The 16,769-nt window shown below is 40.2% G+C and overlaps 1 pseudogene; it reads left to right on the top strand.

Annotated features, from left to right (window-relative positions):
- Positions 1-1,478: 1,478 nt before the first annotated feature.
- On the top strand, positions 1,479-2,448 carry LOC117508777 (annotated as a pseudogene).
- The last annotated feature ends 14,321 nt before the right edge of the window (positions 2,449-16,769 follow it).

Genomic DNA, 16,769 nt, shown 5'->3' with positions numbered 1-16,769 from the left:
AACTTTTCTTCATCCAATATTTCTCTAAGTTGGACTCCTTACCATCCATTATTTGTATAGTAAAAGCACGTTAGTCACCTAAATGTTCAATAGGCAGCCAGATCGGGGTCAATGGAAGAATTACACATGGGTAAAAATTTTTAAATGCTCCAATCATATTGAAAACTACACCGCATTATTTGTCTGATCACAAAGTTTCCAAAAAAGTAAAGTTTGGACCATCTGTGGCTGAATATTATGGAGTTATGGGGTAAAAACAGCAAGAATGGTGACACAATAATTTGCATAATTTTTTACCAAAATTGGAGCAACTTTATCTTTTGACCCCTGTACAAACCGAAATTGACCTTTGTCACCAATTCATTCATTGTGCATATTTCTCTCAGACATTTTCCTTTATTGCACGGCTCCATTAGGTTTTCGTAAAAAAAAAAAATGCTTCCATGATACAAGGAAGCTAAATCCAGTCGCAGCAGTGTTCATGTGGTCATCTTTAGCAGCTGTACCTCATATTCAGTGGATTCAGGAAGGTAGATGTGTTTCCATACATACCACTGGGGTCCTCAGAGGCTGTGTCGCTCTATCAGGAACCACCCGGAGTGACCTACTGGTTGTACACAGAACCTCCTCTGCCCCCTGCCCTCGGTTTCCGTGTCATTAAAGAAACACCACTCTAATTTCAAGTCAAATTTCAAGTGATTGGGATCTATTTAAGTGTCATATAGAACAAATAATGAATGTTAATATGTAAATATTGTCATTCCTTGAAAGATGATGCCTTGTTGAATGAAATGTTCTACTCAATGAGGCATAGCAGACCTGAATAGAATGTTCAGTCCTTCAACACACATAAATATTCTTACCCTTGCAGTCATGAACATTGTATATGAGAAAATAGATGATTTATTTTTTTCCATTTTTGATTTATTCCATTTTCATAAAATCTCAGACATTCCTGCTGACAACATGGCCTGCTAACATGAAACCAGTAGGTTTTATGTTCTTGGTTATTACAAAAACAAGGCCTGTCATTGTTGCTGTTTTTTTTTTTTTCTTCCACACATATTTCATTCAGAAGGTGATTTAGCAGTTTTCATCCAGGTTCAAATACGCCGAGACTTTATGGAATCCAAAATAGAGCAGATGCTAGTCCACAGATACTGCAGTTGCAGATATAAGTCAACAAATGCTTTCATGTCAATGCTCTTTTGACTTAAATCAACAATATCATACAGAACATGTACTTTCTGTTGTGTTACTGTCATCTAAACTTTGAAAGAAACTTGCTTAAACCACATCAAAAATGAACTTCTCAGGTTTCCCTCAGTTCTTCCACGTGACTGTGATAGTTGATGTGCAGAAAGCTACAAAAATATTAAAGTATCCCCAAATGCAGTTTTACTTTGAAAGTAAACATGATGCCGCCTGAAACTGACTCCACCTTCAGTTGGTGTAAAAAGCAGGTAGAATCAGTTTCTCCCCCCCTCTCTCTCTCTCTCACTAAAAGTCATGACTTTGAGCCAACGGGCTCCGATATTGTCTCCAATCAGGTGGGCTGAGCCTGCAGACACGGAGCAACGTGGGTCCCAGGAAAAGAGACTCGCTCACTTTCAGCTCCAACAATGGCCTCTGCGGGCTTAGAGATCTTTGGGATAATCCTGGCCATGGCTGGCTGGCTGGGGGTGATGGTTGCCTGCGGCCTGCCCATGTGGCGAGTAACTGCTTACATCGGTCAGAACATTGTTATTTCCCAGGTGATCTGGGAAGGCTTGTGGATGAACTGTTCAGTGCAGAGTACAGGACAGATGCACTGTAAAGTGCATGAATCCATGCTGGGGCTTCCGGTGGACCTGCAGGCGGCTCGTGCTTTGGTCATTGTCTCCATGGTGCTGTGCATTGTGGGCATTGGGCTGTCCATTGCTGGTGCAAAGTGTACCAACTGCAGTCGGGATGTCAGCAATAAGCCGTGGCTCATGTTGGCAGCTGGAGTGACGTTCATGGTGGCTGGGCTGCTGATGCTGGTGGCCGTGTCTTGGACAGCCAACGCCATCGTCTTGGGCTTCTACGACCCAATGCTGGAGGAGACGGCAAAGAGAGAGTTTGGTAATGCTCTGTACTTTGGCTGGGCTGCCTCCTGCCTCCTCATCAGTGGGGGAGCCCCTGCTCTGCTGCTCCTGCCCCCCAAGAGCAGCTACCGTATCCAGCGGTGACGTCGCCGCGGCTCCTCGGGTGAGCTACTCAGCTGTAAAGACCATGTCAGTCAACGGAGCCACCAGAAGAGACTATGTATGAACATGTGAACAGCACTGTCGTGGAAACCCAGACATTTGGTCTCAGTACTTTGGGTTTGGAGATGATAAAATAATGTTTAACGCGTGACTTATCATTTATGACATTTGTTATGACCATATTTGGGGATTAAAGGTGTTTTTTACATATTACAAATATTCATTTTTACTTTTTGGCTTTTGTAGAAAGAACTATTATGATTGTTGCTGTTCATGAAGAAAGTTACACATCCAAGTACACAAGTTCATTCTGACTGAAATCCTGCCAAATTATATTTATGTATTTTTTAAAGCTTGTTTCTCTTCAACATTGTTGCTTCTCAGTTAATGAGAAAATACAGCATGAACTCTGAAAACCAGAACCAGTGCCTGCTTTAATTAACACAAACGTTTTGTGTGTGTGTGTGTGTGTGTGTGTGTATGAGTCTGGCCAGTTGGTCACACTGTTGCACACTGAAATTAGGTGTTTTATTTCAATGCAAATAGAAAAAGTGAACAATGTGTTGTCTGTTTCAAAGGGGAGCCTTATGCTGTCATTATAGTCTGTCGTCTATTTGTGAGTGAAACCAAGCCAGCGATAAAAGCGCCCATCTGCAAGGGAGCGTAACCCACACCGTAACAAAATCCACACAACCACAAAGACCCCACTGAACTGAAAACTGCAATTATTTGAGTTTCCCCAGAATAGATTTTCTCAAGAAAAAGTGCAAAGAATAACTACATCTAAAATACAATAAATACATAAAATAAATAAATAAATAAAAAGTTAAAACACGTAAGCAAACAGCAAATACCTCAGGTTGGAAATTAAGACAAGAATGTGAAATATTTTGGAAACATTTAATTGGAAATTAAACATTGCTTTAATTCAAAATGTGATTATGCCATAGAAATATGTAAAATGTAATTATTACATCTTGTTCTCACAAGAAAAAGTCATTTAAAGATGATTAATGAAACGGGAAAAGTATATGTGAAAAAACCGTAAGAAGCAGATGATTTTGCCAAACTTTGTTTTGGCGCCTGTTGGCAGGAGAGTGTTACTGTGTAACTGTTACACACGATGCAAAATAATCAGTGACATAACAGAGGGGGGAAAAAAAGACCGAGAACACAGACTCCCACTTCATGGAAGCAGCAACTTGACAAAATAGCATGAACACATGAAATGAGTGTGTTATAAACCTTACAGAGTGAGACCCTTAAAGAGCAAGTCAACGTTTTTTATTCACAGTATTTCATATTAGTCAAGCCCTCTGAGTGTACCATCCACCTTTGACAATTTCATTAATATGAAAGAAAATCTTTTTTTTCCACAAACTTCTGAAGAGTGAACACCTGGTTGTCCATACGACACCTGCAATGCATGTCAAAATGATGGGGAGAAACTCTGCTCAAAGCCACCACCATCTATTCCCACCCCAACGAAACACAATTTATTTTGGGTAGGTCAGTTTTGGGGAACCTCACCCCGAAATGCCTTCAGCATGTTAACACTGTTAGCTACCTGATGCAATGCAATGGAAAAAATAATTCATCATATTATTGTGGTGAGTTGCGTGGAAGAACGAAGACCCAGCCAGAGGTTTAGTCTTTTCTGCACTCTGCCACAGGCGCTTATATTTTTACACACAGCAACATAGAGACAATGGCGGAAGTCATCAAACACAGTTCACACTTTAGGTAACAACAACATGGCACTCAACCAAACTGACAAAACCATTTGAACTACAAAACACAACAAATCAGCAATACTAACAACACTGTTAAGCCAACATGAACCCCAATAACCACACTTAAAACCCCAAAACCCTGAACTCCCATAATGCATTACAGCACAGCAATTTACAGGCTTAGCAACCGGCCCAGCAATCACGTCATCCGTTTTGACATTGTTGTTAAATCATGTAAATCGCGACCTAATACCAGACAGACAATTTGGGCCAATTGACATTGTTCTTATATTGCAATGACCCAAAAGGGCTCATCAGACACTTTGGGCGGGGGCCAGGAAACTATTGGCTGGAATAAATAATTAATTGTATTATTGTGGCAATCTGCGTGGAACAACAAAGACCAAGCCAGAGGTTTTGCCTTTCTGCACTCTGCCACAAGGAGGTGCTTTTATTTTTGCACACAACACAGGGACATCATCAAGCACACTACACTTTACACTTATGGTAAAGACAACATGACACTTTTTCTGATGGATGTAAACTTTGAACAGGGTAATTTGGATAGTTTCTGTTGTCATTTTGATTTAACAAGAGTAAACACAGTTGTTTGACAATAAATGGCTTCACCCAACCACTAACCATGAGTGAAAAAAGGTTTTGTGTTATTCATATTCTCTAAGAAATGGCCAAAAAAAGGAAAATTTCTGCTTTTTTTCAGAAACATTTGTGATGCTTCACTTTGCTGTCCAACCAGTTATTCCATGTGTTTCAACATAAACGTATTTCCTGGCTCCACGACCCGATCAAAGGAGGCAGAGCCCATACCCTGGGGTGGACAGGGCCCGGTTGGTGGTGATGGGTTGGTGGAGGGAGCTTTGGATGGCAGCGCAAATGGCCACACATTTTCTAAGTGTGCAGCGAGCGGTGTTAGCATGAAAATAGTGACGATGACTTTCGAGCTGGATGTGAAATTTGTCTAAGTGCCCCCATGAGTGTGGCGTTGCAAAAAATCAACACATGTGGCTGCCAGAGTGTGGGCTCCCCCCTCAACACAATGTGCCATGCGTGTGTTTCGCCCCCTCCGCAACACATGTGGTGTGCCGGGGGGGAGCACACTTGCATGGAATGCTGATAGATGGGGACTGGCCAGTCGCGTCACAGCGCACACAGCACAGTGAGCCGCTTCCCAGCTGACTGCTGACCAGAGATGCTGTAAATGATGGCTCAGTGCACACAGTGGGTCACATTAAAAACACATAGACCACAGAAATTTTTGTCTTGGTAATAAAAAGGAACCCGTAACACCAACACAAACTCACACACACACACTCATCTTCAACCACTTAGTCCAATTAAGGGTCGTGGGGGGCTGGAGCTTATCCCAGCAGGCATAGAGCGCGAGACGGGGTACACCCAGGACAGGACGCCAGTCTGTCACAGGGCCACTAACAGACAAACACAGTCACACCCACTCGCACACCTACAGACAATTTAAAGATACCAATCCACTTAACCCGCATGTCTTTGGATGTGGGAGGAAACCGGAGCACCCGGAGGAAACCCACGCAAACACTGGGAGAACATGCAAAATCCACATAGAAAGGCCACAAGCGGGAATTGAACCCATGACCTCCTCGCTGTGAGGCAACAGTGCTAACCACTAAGCCACTGTGCTGCCCCCGCTCATCAAATCGCTCATCTGATCTTTGCTCTCCTCACTGTGCACATCAGCCTGACCAGTATTACATGTCCCCATTACAATGACCTGTTACATGAGAACAATCCATATATTATAAATGTGTGATTCAGAGCAGTCCTGCTCCGTGGTGTCATAAGTCAGTGTTGTTTGTGCTGTTGTGTAGCCACATGGTCTCAGTTACTAACTTCCCAGGGCTAACCAGTGAGTCAGATTAGTCATGTAAACAGTCTGTCAAAACAGCTAGGAACAGCTGTCTTTACTTTGATGAAGCAGGTTTCAACATCGTCTTCTGATTTCTCCAAACTTTTTTAAGTCTTGAGAGCTGCACATCTCTTTGTTTGGCAGAAACTCATCAAATGTACATCTGTCTAGGACTCATGCAAAAAAAAAAAAACAAAAAAAAACACCTTACCTCTTTAATGGCCATTTGGTAGAGCACATTGATATCTACGGCATTCAATTGAAAAATGTTCATGGGTTACAAGGACTGAGTCATGCTTTTTGTTGTCTCAACAAAATTCCATCAATGACTTCTTTAACACATTATGCAGCCTTAAGTAACTTTTTCCTTAACTTTGGAACCACAAATTTGTGCCTGTCTCAAGAAGTATCAAAAATGACTCAGAATAATAACAATGTGCTTGAACAACTTAAAAATTTTTGGTTACCTTTTGTCCATTTTGAAATGACAGAAAAGAACAGATGAAAGGTCTTTGGCATTTATTGGCCTGTATTTGGCAAATCTGTTGCAAACCCATGTTTTTCTCTGTTAAAACCTCTTGAAAAATGAGACCTGTCATAAACAAATTAACTTTCCAAAGAAATTAAGACAAATTTATCAAATTTGTTGGGAAGTTACAATTGTCCAGATACACACAGTGATTCCTAAGGCGTGACCTTGGTAAACAAAATTTGAATGTGTGTGGATACACCCTGTTCATCTGTCTATGAGTCTTACAAAATCCTCAAAAACCATTCCGTGGATTTCAATAAAACTTCACACAATGGTTGCACACATATTACATATTGTCAGAAAGAGAACAACTTATTTTCACAATTTAATATTTCATTCATGTTACATGTATTTTACAAAAATCCTTCTCATCATTTATTTATTGACATTTATTTCTATTATTATTACCTACCTAATTAATTATTAAGATCCTATTGTCTTACGTACAATTTGTACATGTTCAGTAAAGCCCCTTTATCAATCAAACAATCAAAAACAATATTTACGTTTTAAGAGCAGAAGCTGTGCAAGTCAAGGAACATTTGTAGATCACCATTTGTGCATTTGCAGGTATTAATGAGACGATTTTAACTCCATAGGAAGTTAGCTTTGAGTTAAAGGAAGTTAGCATGTATGCTCATGTTTGCAAAATGTCTTGTAAATGACTCCAGCTGTGTTATCAGGTCACAAAAACAGCATTTTCAGTTTTAGAAGCGTTTATTGCTCGCTAGCTTTTACATAATATACGAGGGCTGTCAATAAAGTATAGGTCCTTTTTATTTTTTTCAAAAACTATATGGATTTCATTCATATGTTTTTACGTCAGACATGCTTGAACCCTAGTGCGCATGCGTGAGTTTTTCCACGCCTGTCGGTGACGTCATCCGCCTGTGAGCACTGCTTGTGGGAGGAGTCGTCCAGCCCTTCGTCGGAATTCCTTTGTCTGAGAAGTTGCTGAGAGACTGGCGCTTTGTTTGATCAAAATTTTTTCTAAACCTGTGAGGCACATCAAAGTGGACACGGTTCGAAAAATTAAGCTGGTTTTCGGTGAAAATTTTAACGGCTGATGAGAGATTTTGAGGTGATACTGTCGCTTTAAGGACTTCCCACGTAATTTTAGAGATATTGCGCAAATACAAAAAAGCAGTCGTACATATTTGTTTAATATGCGCATTGAATGACATATCCTGATCAAAAATGACTCCAAGATTTCTCACAGTATTACTAGAGGTCAGGGTAATGCCATCCAGAGTAAGGATCTGGTTAGACACCATGTTTTTAAGATTTGTGGGGCCAAGTACAATAACTTCAGTTTTATCTGAGTTTAAAAGCAGGAAATTAGAGGTCATCCATGTCTTTATGTCTGTAAGACAATCCTGCAGTTTAGCTAATTGGTGTGTGTCCTCTGGCTTCATGGATAGATAAAGCTGGGTATCATCTGCGTAACAATGAAAATTTAAGCCAATGCCGTCTAATAATACTGCCTAAGGGAAGCATGTATAAAGTGAATAAAATTGGTCCTAGCACAGAATCTTGTGGAACTCCATAATTAACCTTAGTCTGTGAAGAAGATTCCCCATTTACATGAACAAATTGTAATCTATTAGATAAATATGATTCAAACCACCGCAGCGCAGTGCCTTTAATACCTATGGCATGCTCTAATCTCTGTAATAAAATTTTATGGTCAACAGTATCAAAAGCAGCACTGAGGTCTAACAGGACAAGCACAGAGATGAGTCCACTGTCTGAGGCCATAAGAAGATAATTTGTAACCTTCACTAATGCTGTTTCTGTACTATGATGAATTCTGAAACCTGACTGAAACTCTTCAAATAGGCCATTCCTCTGCAGTTGATCAGTTAGCTGTTTTACAACTACCCTTTCAAGAATTTTTGAGACAAAAGGAAGGTTGGAGATTGGCCTATAATTAGCTAAGATAGCTGGGTCAAGTGATGGCTTTTTAAGTAATGGTTTAATTACTGCCACCTTAAAAGCCTGTGGTACATAGCCAACTAATAAAGATAGATTGATCATATTTAAGATCGAAGCATTAATTAATGGTAGGGCTTCCTTGAGCAGCCTGGTAGGAATGGGGTCTAATAGACATGTTGATGATTTGGAGGAAGTAACTAATGAAATAACTCAGACAGAACAATCGGAGAGAAAGAGTCTAACCAAATACCGGCATCACTGGTTTCTCCCAATTCAGATCAGGGAGACAGATACCCTCTCTACTTTTAAGATTAGGCTTAAAACTTTCCTTTTCGCTAAGGCTTATAGTTAGGGCTGGATCGGGTGACCCTGGACCATCCCTTGGTTATGTTGCTTTAGACGTAGACTGTGGGGGGTTCCCATGATGCACTGTTTCTTTCTCTTTTTGCTCCGTATGCATCACTCTGCATTTAATCATTAGTGATTGATCTCTTTTTCCTGGTTCTTTCCCCTCAGCCCCAACCACTCTCAGCAGAAGACTGCCCCTCCCTGAGCCTGGTTTCTGCTGGAGGTTTCTTCCTGTTAAAAGGGAGTTTTTCCTTCCCACTGTGGCCAAGTGCTTGCTCATAGGGGGTCGTTTTGACCGTTGGGGTTTTTCATGATTGTTGTATGGCCTTGCCTTGCAATGTGGAGCGCCTTGGGGCAACTGTTTGTTGTGATTTGGCGCTATATAAGAAACAAGTTGATTGATTGATTGATTGATCACTGAAAGCAGCCAAAGATAACGATACGTCTTTGGGATGGTTATGAGTAATTTTTTCTCTAATAGTTAAAATTTTATTAGCAAAGAAAGTCATGAAGTCATTACTAGTTAAAGTTAAAGGAATACTCGGCTCAATAGAGCTCTGACTCTTTGTCAGCCTGGCTACAGTCCTGAAAAGAAACCTGGGGTTGTTCTTATTTTCTTCAATTAGTGATGAGTAGTAAGATGTCCTAGCTTTACGGAGGGCTTTTTTATAAAGCAACAGACTCTTTTTTCCAGGCTAAGTGAAGATCTTCTAAATTAGTGAGACGCCATTTACTCTCCAACTTACAGGTTATCTGCTTTAAGCTGCGAGTTTGTGAGTTATAGCACGGAGTCAGGCACTTCTGATTTAAAGCTCTCTTTTTCAGAGGAGCTACAGCATCCAAAGTTGTCTTCAATGAGGATGTAAAACTACTGACGAGATACTCTATCTCACTTACAGAGTTTAGGTAGCTACTCTGCACTGTGTTGGTATATGACATTAGAGAACATAATGAAGGAATCATATCCTTAAACCTAGTTACAGCGCTTTCTGAAAGACTTCTAGTGTAATGAAACTTATTCCCCACTGCTGGGTAGTCCGACAGAGTAAATGTAAATGTTATTAAGAAATGATCAGACAGAAGGGAGTTTTCAGGGAATACTGTTAAGTCTTCAATTTCCATACCATAAGTCAGAACAAGATCTAAGATATGATTAAAGTGGTGGGTGGACTCATTTACATTTTGAGCAAAGCCAATTGAGTCTAATAATAGATTAAATGCAGTGTTGAGGCTGTCATTCTCAGCATCTGTGTGGATGTTAAAATCGCCCACTATAATGATCTTATCTGAGCTAAGCACTAAGTCAGACAAAAGGTCTGAAAATTCACAGAGAAACTCACAGTAACGACCAGGTGGACGATAGATAATAACAAATAAAACTGGTTTTTGGGACTTCCAATTTGGATGGACAAGACTAAGAGTCAAGCTTTCAAATGAATTAAAGCTCTGTCTGGGTTTTTGAATAATTAATAAGCTGGAATGGAAGATTGCTGGTAATCCTCCACCTCGGCCCGTGCTACGAGCGTTCTGGCAGTTAGTGTGACTCGGGGGTGTTGACTCATTTAAACTAACATATTCATCCTGCTGTAACCAGGTTTCTGTAAGGCAGAATAAATCAATATGTTGATCAATTATTATATCATTTACTAACAGGGACTTAGAAGAGAGAGACCTAATGTTTAATTGACCACATTTAACTGTTTTAGTCTGTGGTGCAGTGAAGGTGCTATATTATTTTTTCTTTTTGAATTTTTATGCTTAAATAGATTTTGCTGGTTATTGGTGGTCTGGGAGCAGACACCGTCTCTACGGGGATGGGGTAATAAGGGGATGGCAGGGGGGAGAGAAGCTGCAGAGAGGTGTGTAAGACTACAACTCTGCTTCCTGGTCCCAACCCTGGATAGTCACGGTTTGGAGGATTTAAGAAATTGGCCAGATTTCTAGAAATGAGAGCTGCTCCATCCAAAGTGGGATGGATGCCGTCTCTCCTAACAAGACCATGTTTTCCCCCAGAAGCTTTGCCAATTATCTATGAGTCCACCTCATTTTTTGGACACCACTCAGACAGCCAGCAATTCAAGGAGAACATGCGGCTAAACATGTCACTCCCGGTCCGATTGGGGAGGGGCCCAGAGAAAACTACAGAGTCGGACATTGTTTTTGCAAAGTTACACACCGATTCAATGTTAATTTTAGTGACCTCCGATTGGCGTAACCGGGTGTCATTACTGCCGACGTGAATTACAATCTTACCAAATTTACGCTTAGCCTTAGCCAGCAGTTTCAAATTTCTTCAATGTCGCCTGCTCTGGCCCCCGGAAGACAGTTGACTATGGTTGCTGGTGTCGCTAACTTCACATTTCTCAAAAACAGTCGCCAATAACCAGAGTTTGATCCTTGGTGGGTGTGTCACCGAGTGGGGAAAAACGGTTAGAAATGTGAACGGGTTTGGCGGTGTACACGGGGCTTCTGTTTAGAACTACGCTTCCTCCTCACAGTCACCCAGTTGGCCTGCTTTCCCCGGCTGCTCAGGATCTGCTGGAAGGGAACTAACGGCGGCTAAGCTACCTTAGTCCGCACCGACTACAGGGGCCTGGCTAGCTGTAGAATTTTCCACGGTGCGGAGCCGAGTCTCCAATTCGCCCAGCCTGGCCTCCAAAGCTACGAATAAGCTACACTTATTACAAGTACCATTACTGCTAAAGGAGGCTGAGGAATAACTAAACATTTCACACCCAGAGCAGAAAAGTGCAAGAGAGACAGGAGAAGCCGCCATGCTAAATCGGCTAAGAGCTAGTAGCTGCGCTAAGCTAGCGGATTCCTAAAACACACAAAGTGAATAATGTGTAAATAATTTAGAGGTGATTCAGCAGAGGGAGTGCTTTAGTTAAGGCACTTGAAGATTACACTGTGAAACAAATCGTTATCTAGTTAACTAGATCAATCTAACTGCGCAGATTAAACAGCTAACAGATACAGCAAAACACCGCTGTGCTCTGGAACAGGAAGTGATACAATACCCGCAGTGAGAGCCAACACCAGTAGAGGGAAGCCTAGATGTCGCCCATATATGAGAAACATGTATATAAACAGACAAAATGAAGCAATTTTGAGAGACCAGCCACTGACGTCATGGTTCAGCTCTACTCTGATTGGCTGTCACAGCCACTACTAAAAAAAAAACAAACAAACAAAAAAAAAAAACTGAACAGATTGATACGGAATGTGACATTTTAGGCTCTGAAAATATGTCTTAAAATGGATCAAGATTAGCCATCTTTGAACTGTCCAGGTCTGTGTCCCAAGAATGTTGCCTGTAAATTTGAAGACTCTGGCAGTAATAAGACTGGATTTATGCTGAGCACAGACAGATGGATGGATGGATGCGAAGCCTTCGCAAATACCCAATGGTCTTCAGTGGTGGTTTTTAGTATGGGCCGCCGCCCAGGGTGCTATTTTTGGTGGGGAGGCACGGTGGGCACGAGTACTGAAAAAAAAAATCTTGTTGCTGTGTGTGGAATTGGAAAATTGGTGCCCCCTGCAGGCAGCTCAGGCGCCCCTGCTTGCTATCAGAGTTCACAGAAGCAGTGAGATAAACATTACAGACCTTTCCATTCTTTGTAGGTGGGAAAACTGGGAAAACAGTGGATCAAATACTTATTTGCCTCACTGTATATGTTTTTACAAAAATTTTCCAGTAGCTGGCAACTCTTTTTAATGTCATGTACACTGACAAAATAATAATAATAATAATGTTTAAAATGAGGCTTATCTTCATACTTAACTGGTTTATTTGAAGGAGAAAAAGAATCACATTTGATTTCATTGACATGGGAACACTAGTAATATTTCAGTTTAGAATTTCCTTTTACCTACGGATAAAGAGCAAAAATTAAGGAGAAAAAAAGGCAGATACTACATTATCAAATTTCTGTCAAACCTATAACTTTAGCAGATTAGTTTATGCTATGTATTTACACATTTAGCCTAATATTTACAAACATCAAGCTAAATATTTAGCTAAATGTTGAGATGAATATGCACCTTAATAAAAGAGCTAATTGTTCCTCCCTGAAACACACGTGCTTATTCAAATTTGCAACTCATGGATGTTTTGAGGCTATTTTGTACCCTGCGGTCTTTTGATATCAATTTCAATTAAAGGGGCACTTGTAAAAATATTACAAGCGAAGCGAATCGAAGCACAGCGGCTCGAAGCTCACTCATGGTACATGGAGTCCTAAACAGGAAGTGCCAGTTTCTTAATCCACAGGAAACTGGGAATGTTCAAAGTGTTAAACACTTCCTGGATTGATAGACGAGAGCCCATGAAATGTCACAGGAACTCATTGGCAAGCTCACACTCAAACAGGAAGTGCAAAATTTTCAATCACAGTGAAACAGGAAATGTAAAATGTTGAACACTTCCTGGCATGGGTGGAGCTAGAGTGGAGGCCGGGGTTTCACTGGACTCCCCTGAAATCTGATTGGACACAGATGATTGACATGTCACAGCGCCACACGCCTGGTTGAAAGACCTGCATTTTTAAATTAGTGAGTCACATTGACTGCTAGGTTCCTCCTGTCCAGTAGTTGGTGCTGTGTACCACAAAAAGTTCTAATCCACCTTAGTAGAAGAACAAAAATGTTTGCTTCAGATTTGAACTGAACACGTTGTTTGAACTATGGACTTCTAATGACACCAAACTTATATTAGTGAGTAAATGGTCATATTTTATTCCAGAAATGAGGTCCAGGTTGTTAAAAGCAGCATTTCACCTTTACTTCCGGTTGTCTTATATACACATCTTTAAACTAACAGACAGCAGCTGGTTCTGTTGGCTTATTAGTGCAGCAGATAACTGAAACAATCCTTCAAATGGTGATACAAGCATCATATTCTGCACAAATACAGCTGGAGCAAAATTAATGGAGCAACTTTAACTTTTGAACCCTGTACAAACTGAAACTGACCTTTGTCACCATTCTTGCTGCTTTTACCTCATAACTCCAGAACATTCAGTCACAGATTGTCCAAACTATACCTTTTTGGAATCTTTATGATCAGGCAAATAATCTGGTGTAGTTTTCTATATGATTTGAGCATCTTTTAATTTAGACCCCTGTGTAATTCTTCAATTGACCCCCTACATGGCTGCCTATTGAAAATTCAAGTGGCCAATCAGTTTTTTTTTAGAAGAGTTAATGTCTATGGATTATTTGTGCCAGATTTGATGTTTGTATCACCATTTGCAGGATTCCACTCTAAATATTCTCTTATCTGCTGCACTATATATGAGATGTAAGATGCTGCTCCTCAGTGTTTCTCAGTTGCCCTCAAAAGTATTGGAACACTTGGTATTTCACACATTTTAATTTGTTTATTCCATTTCAAATACATTTTTTTCTAAAATTATCTTCCTTAACTCAAACTGAAAGCAAATCTCTACAACTTGATATAAATAATTAAAAATATAAATCCAGCTTCCTGATGAAGTGGTGTAGAGGAGGTTTCTTAAAAAGAAGACCTGAAAGTTCAGCTACAATTTGACAGAAAGCCCAGATATGATGTTTTGGTGAAAGAAACTTTTGTATTTCTTCATAATTGATGTAATAAAGTCCAAGACACATTCAGTGAGTTGGAAAAGTTCATGTTTCCATCCCCCGACTTGTCTAAAGAAAACTGGCAATAAATCTGATTACTATTTACAGGTTTTATCAAGTTTTAGAGATCAATCAATCAATTTTTATATAGCGCCAAATCACACCAAACAGTTGCCCCAAGGCGCTTTATATTGTAAGGCAAGGCCATACAATAATTATGTAAAACCCCAACGGTCAAAACGACCCCCTGTGAGCAAGCACTTGGCTACAGTGGGAAGGAAAAACTCCCTTTTAACAGGAAGAAACCTCCAGCAGAACCAGGCTCAGGGGGGGCAGTCTTCTGCTGGGACTGGTTGGGGAGGGAGAGAACCAGGAAAAAGACATGCTGTGGAGGGAGCAGAGATCGATCACTAATGATTAAATGCAGAGTGGTGCATACAGAGCAAAAAGAGAAAGAAACAGTGCATCATGGGAACCCCCAGCAGTCTACGTCTATAGCAGCATAACTAAGGGATGGTTCAGGGTCACCTGATCCAGCCCTAACTATAAGCTTTAGCAAAAGGAAAGTTTTAAGCCTAATCTTAAAGTAGAGAGGGTGTCTGTCTCCCTGATCTGAATTGGGAGCTGGTTCCACAGGAGAGGAGCCTGAAAGCTGAAGGCTCTGCCTCCCATTCTACTCTTACAAACCCTAGGAACTACAAGTAAGCCTGCAGTCTGAGAGCGAAGCGCTCTATTGGGGTGATATGGTACTATGAGGTCCCTAAGATAAGATGGGACCTGATTATTCAAACCTTATAAGTAAGAAGAATTTTAAATTCTATTCTAGAATTAACAGGAAGCCAATGAAGAGAGGCCAATATGGGTGAGATTTGCTTTCAGTTTGAGTTTGAGGAAGATAATTTTAGAAATTTTTATTCTTTATTTCTTTCTTTATTTATTTTGTATTTCTTGTATTTAAAATGGCATAAACAAATTAAAATGTGTGAAATTCCAAGTGTTCCAATACTTTTGGAGGGCACAGTATCCTAACCTTATGATGAGTGCAAATAACTGTGGTATTATTACTGTTTTGTTTAAGAATGTTTAATTTTCACTGTTGCTGCACTTTGTGTCAAATCTAGTCATATCATATCATATTGATATGAAAATAATTAAGGTATATCTTCTATTATACATTCCAAATCTAAGGTGGAACTCTACTAGTGTTTACTAAGGGAACCTAAATATCTTATCTTAGGCACTTAGGTGCCTGGGCTTGAGAACCAGGGATGTTTGGTTGAAAAGCTTTTTCATCCCATGGGAACTCTCCCTACCCACCTACGCGGCTCAAGAATATGGACAGCATGTATATAATGATTTGCATGACAATTTATATGACAATATTGAGATACGATAATTTGGAACACTGGAGCTATATGTGATTGTTGAGCTGCAACAATCTGTCATTGCATGATTTGTTAATCTTATGCTTTTTGGTTTATTTGTTCGTATGTCCATAACAGATGGTCACCTCCCTAAGTCTGGTCTGCTTGAGGTTTCTTCCTTTAATTAAAAACTATCGGGGAGCGGGGGGGGGGGGGGGGGGCGCTTATCACAGAAGGTCTTGAGTTGACCCTGGCTCTCAACCTAGTTTGTCTGCTCTGATGGTGTCAAAATTAGAAGTGAGTGTCTTAAAAAAGCCATAACAACAAACACTGGTCAGTCAAATTTAACCAAAAAGATTTTTTTTCTTTGGATGAACCAAAAACAAAAGTGGGAATAATGTATAATTAAATGCAGCTCAGTCCCACATTTTTTTTTTTTTTTTTGCTCATACCATCATGAAATGCATCATATTTTCTTGACTTAGTGAAGTTTAGTTCACTATTTTTAACCCTACCTCTAACCACACCCCTCCCTCATATCACCCCAACTTTAGTGATACTATACAAATTCATTTTGTAATACCGCCACGAAAATGTGACTCATTTTGTGATGATGTCGCAAACTAACAGATGAAATCACTTTTCGTGACGCTATCACGAACTGACATGAGATCGGGTTGATTAAATGTATATATGTGCTGAAAAGATTTGGAATGAGGTTATTTTATTTTATGTTTTGTTTATTGGTTTGTTAATATTTGTTTGTTTGTTTGTTTGGGGGGGAACTCAGCCTTTCTTAGATACAACAAGGGGGATCCTCAAGCAATAGGTCTGATGGGTCTAAACCTTGTTCAGTTGTAGCACCTTGAGGTGACCTATTAGGATTTGACCCTGCATACGTAATCAGAAATGAAGTGAATTGAAATAACACAACTCTGGACAGCTTGTGAATAAACACAAAAAAATGAACAGAAATACATTTACAACGAAGGGTTCAGTAGAACAGGGACACCGAGAAGCAACAAGAAAAACCTGTAGGAACTAAAGCAGTTGAGATCAGCAGTAGTTCTGAAATGATCACCTTGGTGCAGACGTTATGATATAAATCTGCAACATGAACAC

This window comes from Thalassophryne amazonica, chromosome 4, assembly GCF_902500255.1.
Source record: "Thalassophryne amazonica chromosome 4, fThaAma1.1, whole genome shotgun sequence".
NCBI classification, from domain to species: domain Eukaryota; kingdom Metazoa; phylum Chordata; class Actinopteri; order Batrachoidiformes; family Batrachoididae; genus Thalassophryne; species Thalassophryne amazonica.
Note: the sequence above shows the minus strand (reverse complement) of the source record. Positions and strands in the feature narration are given on the sequence as shown.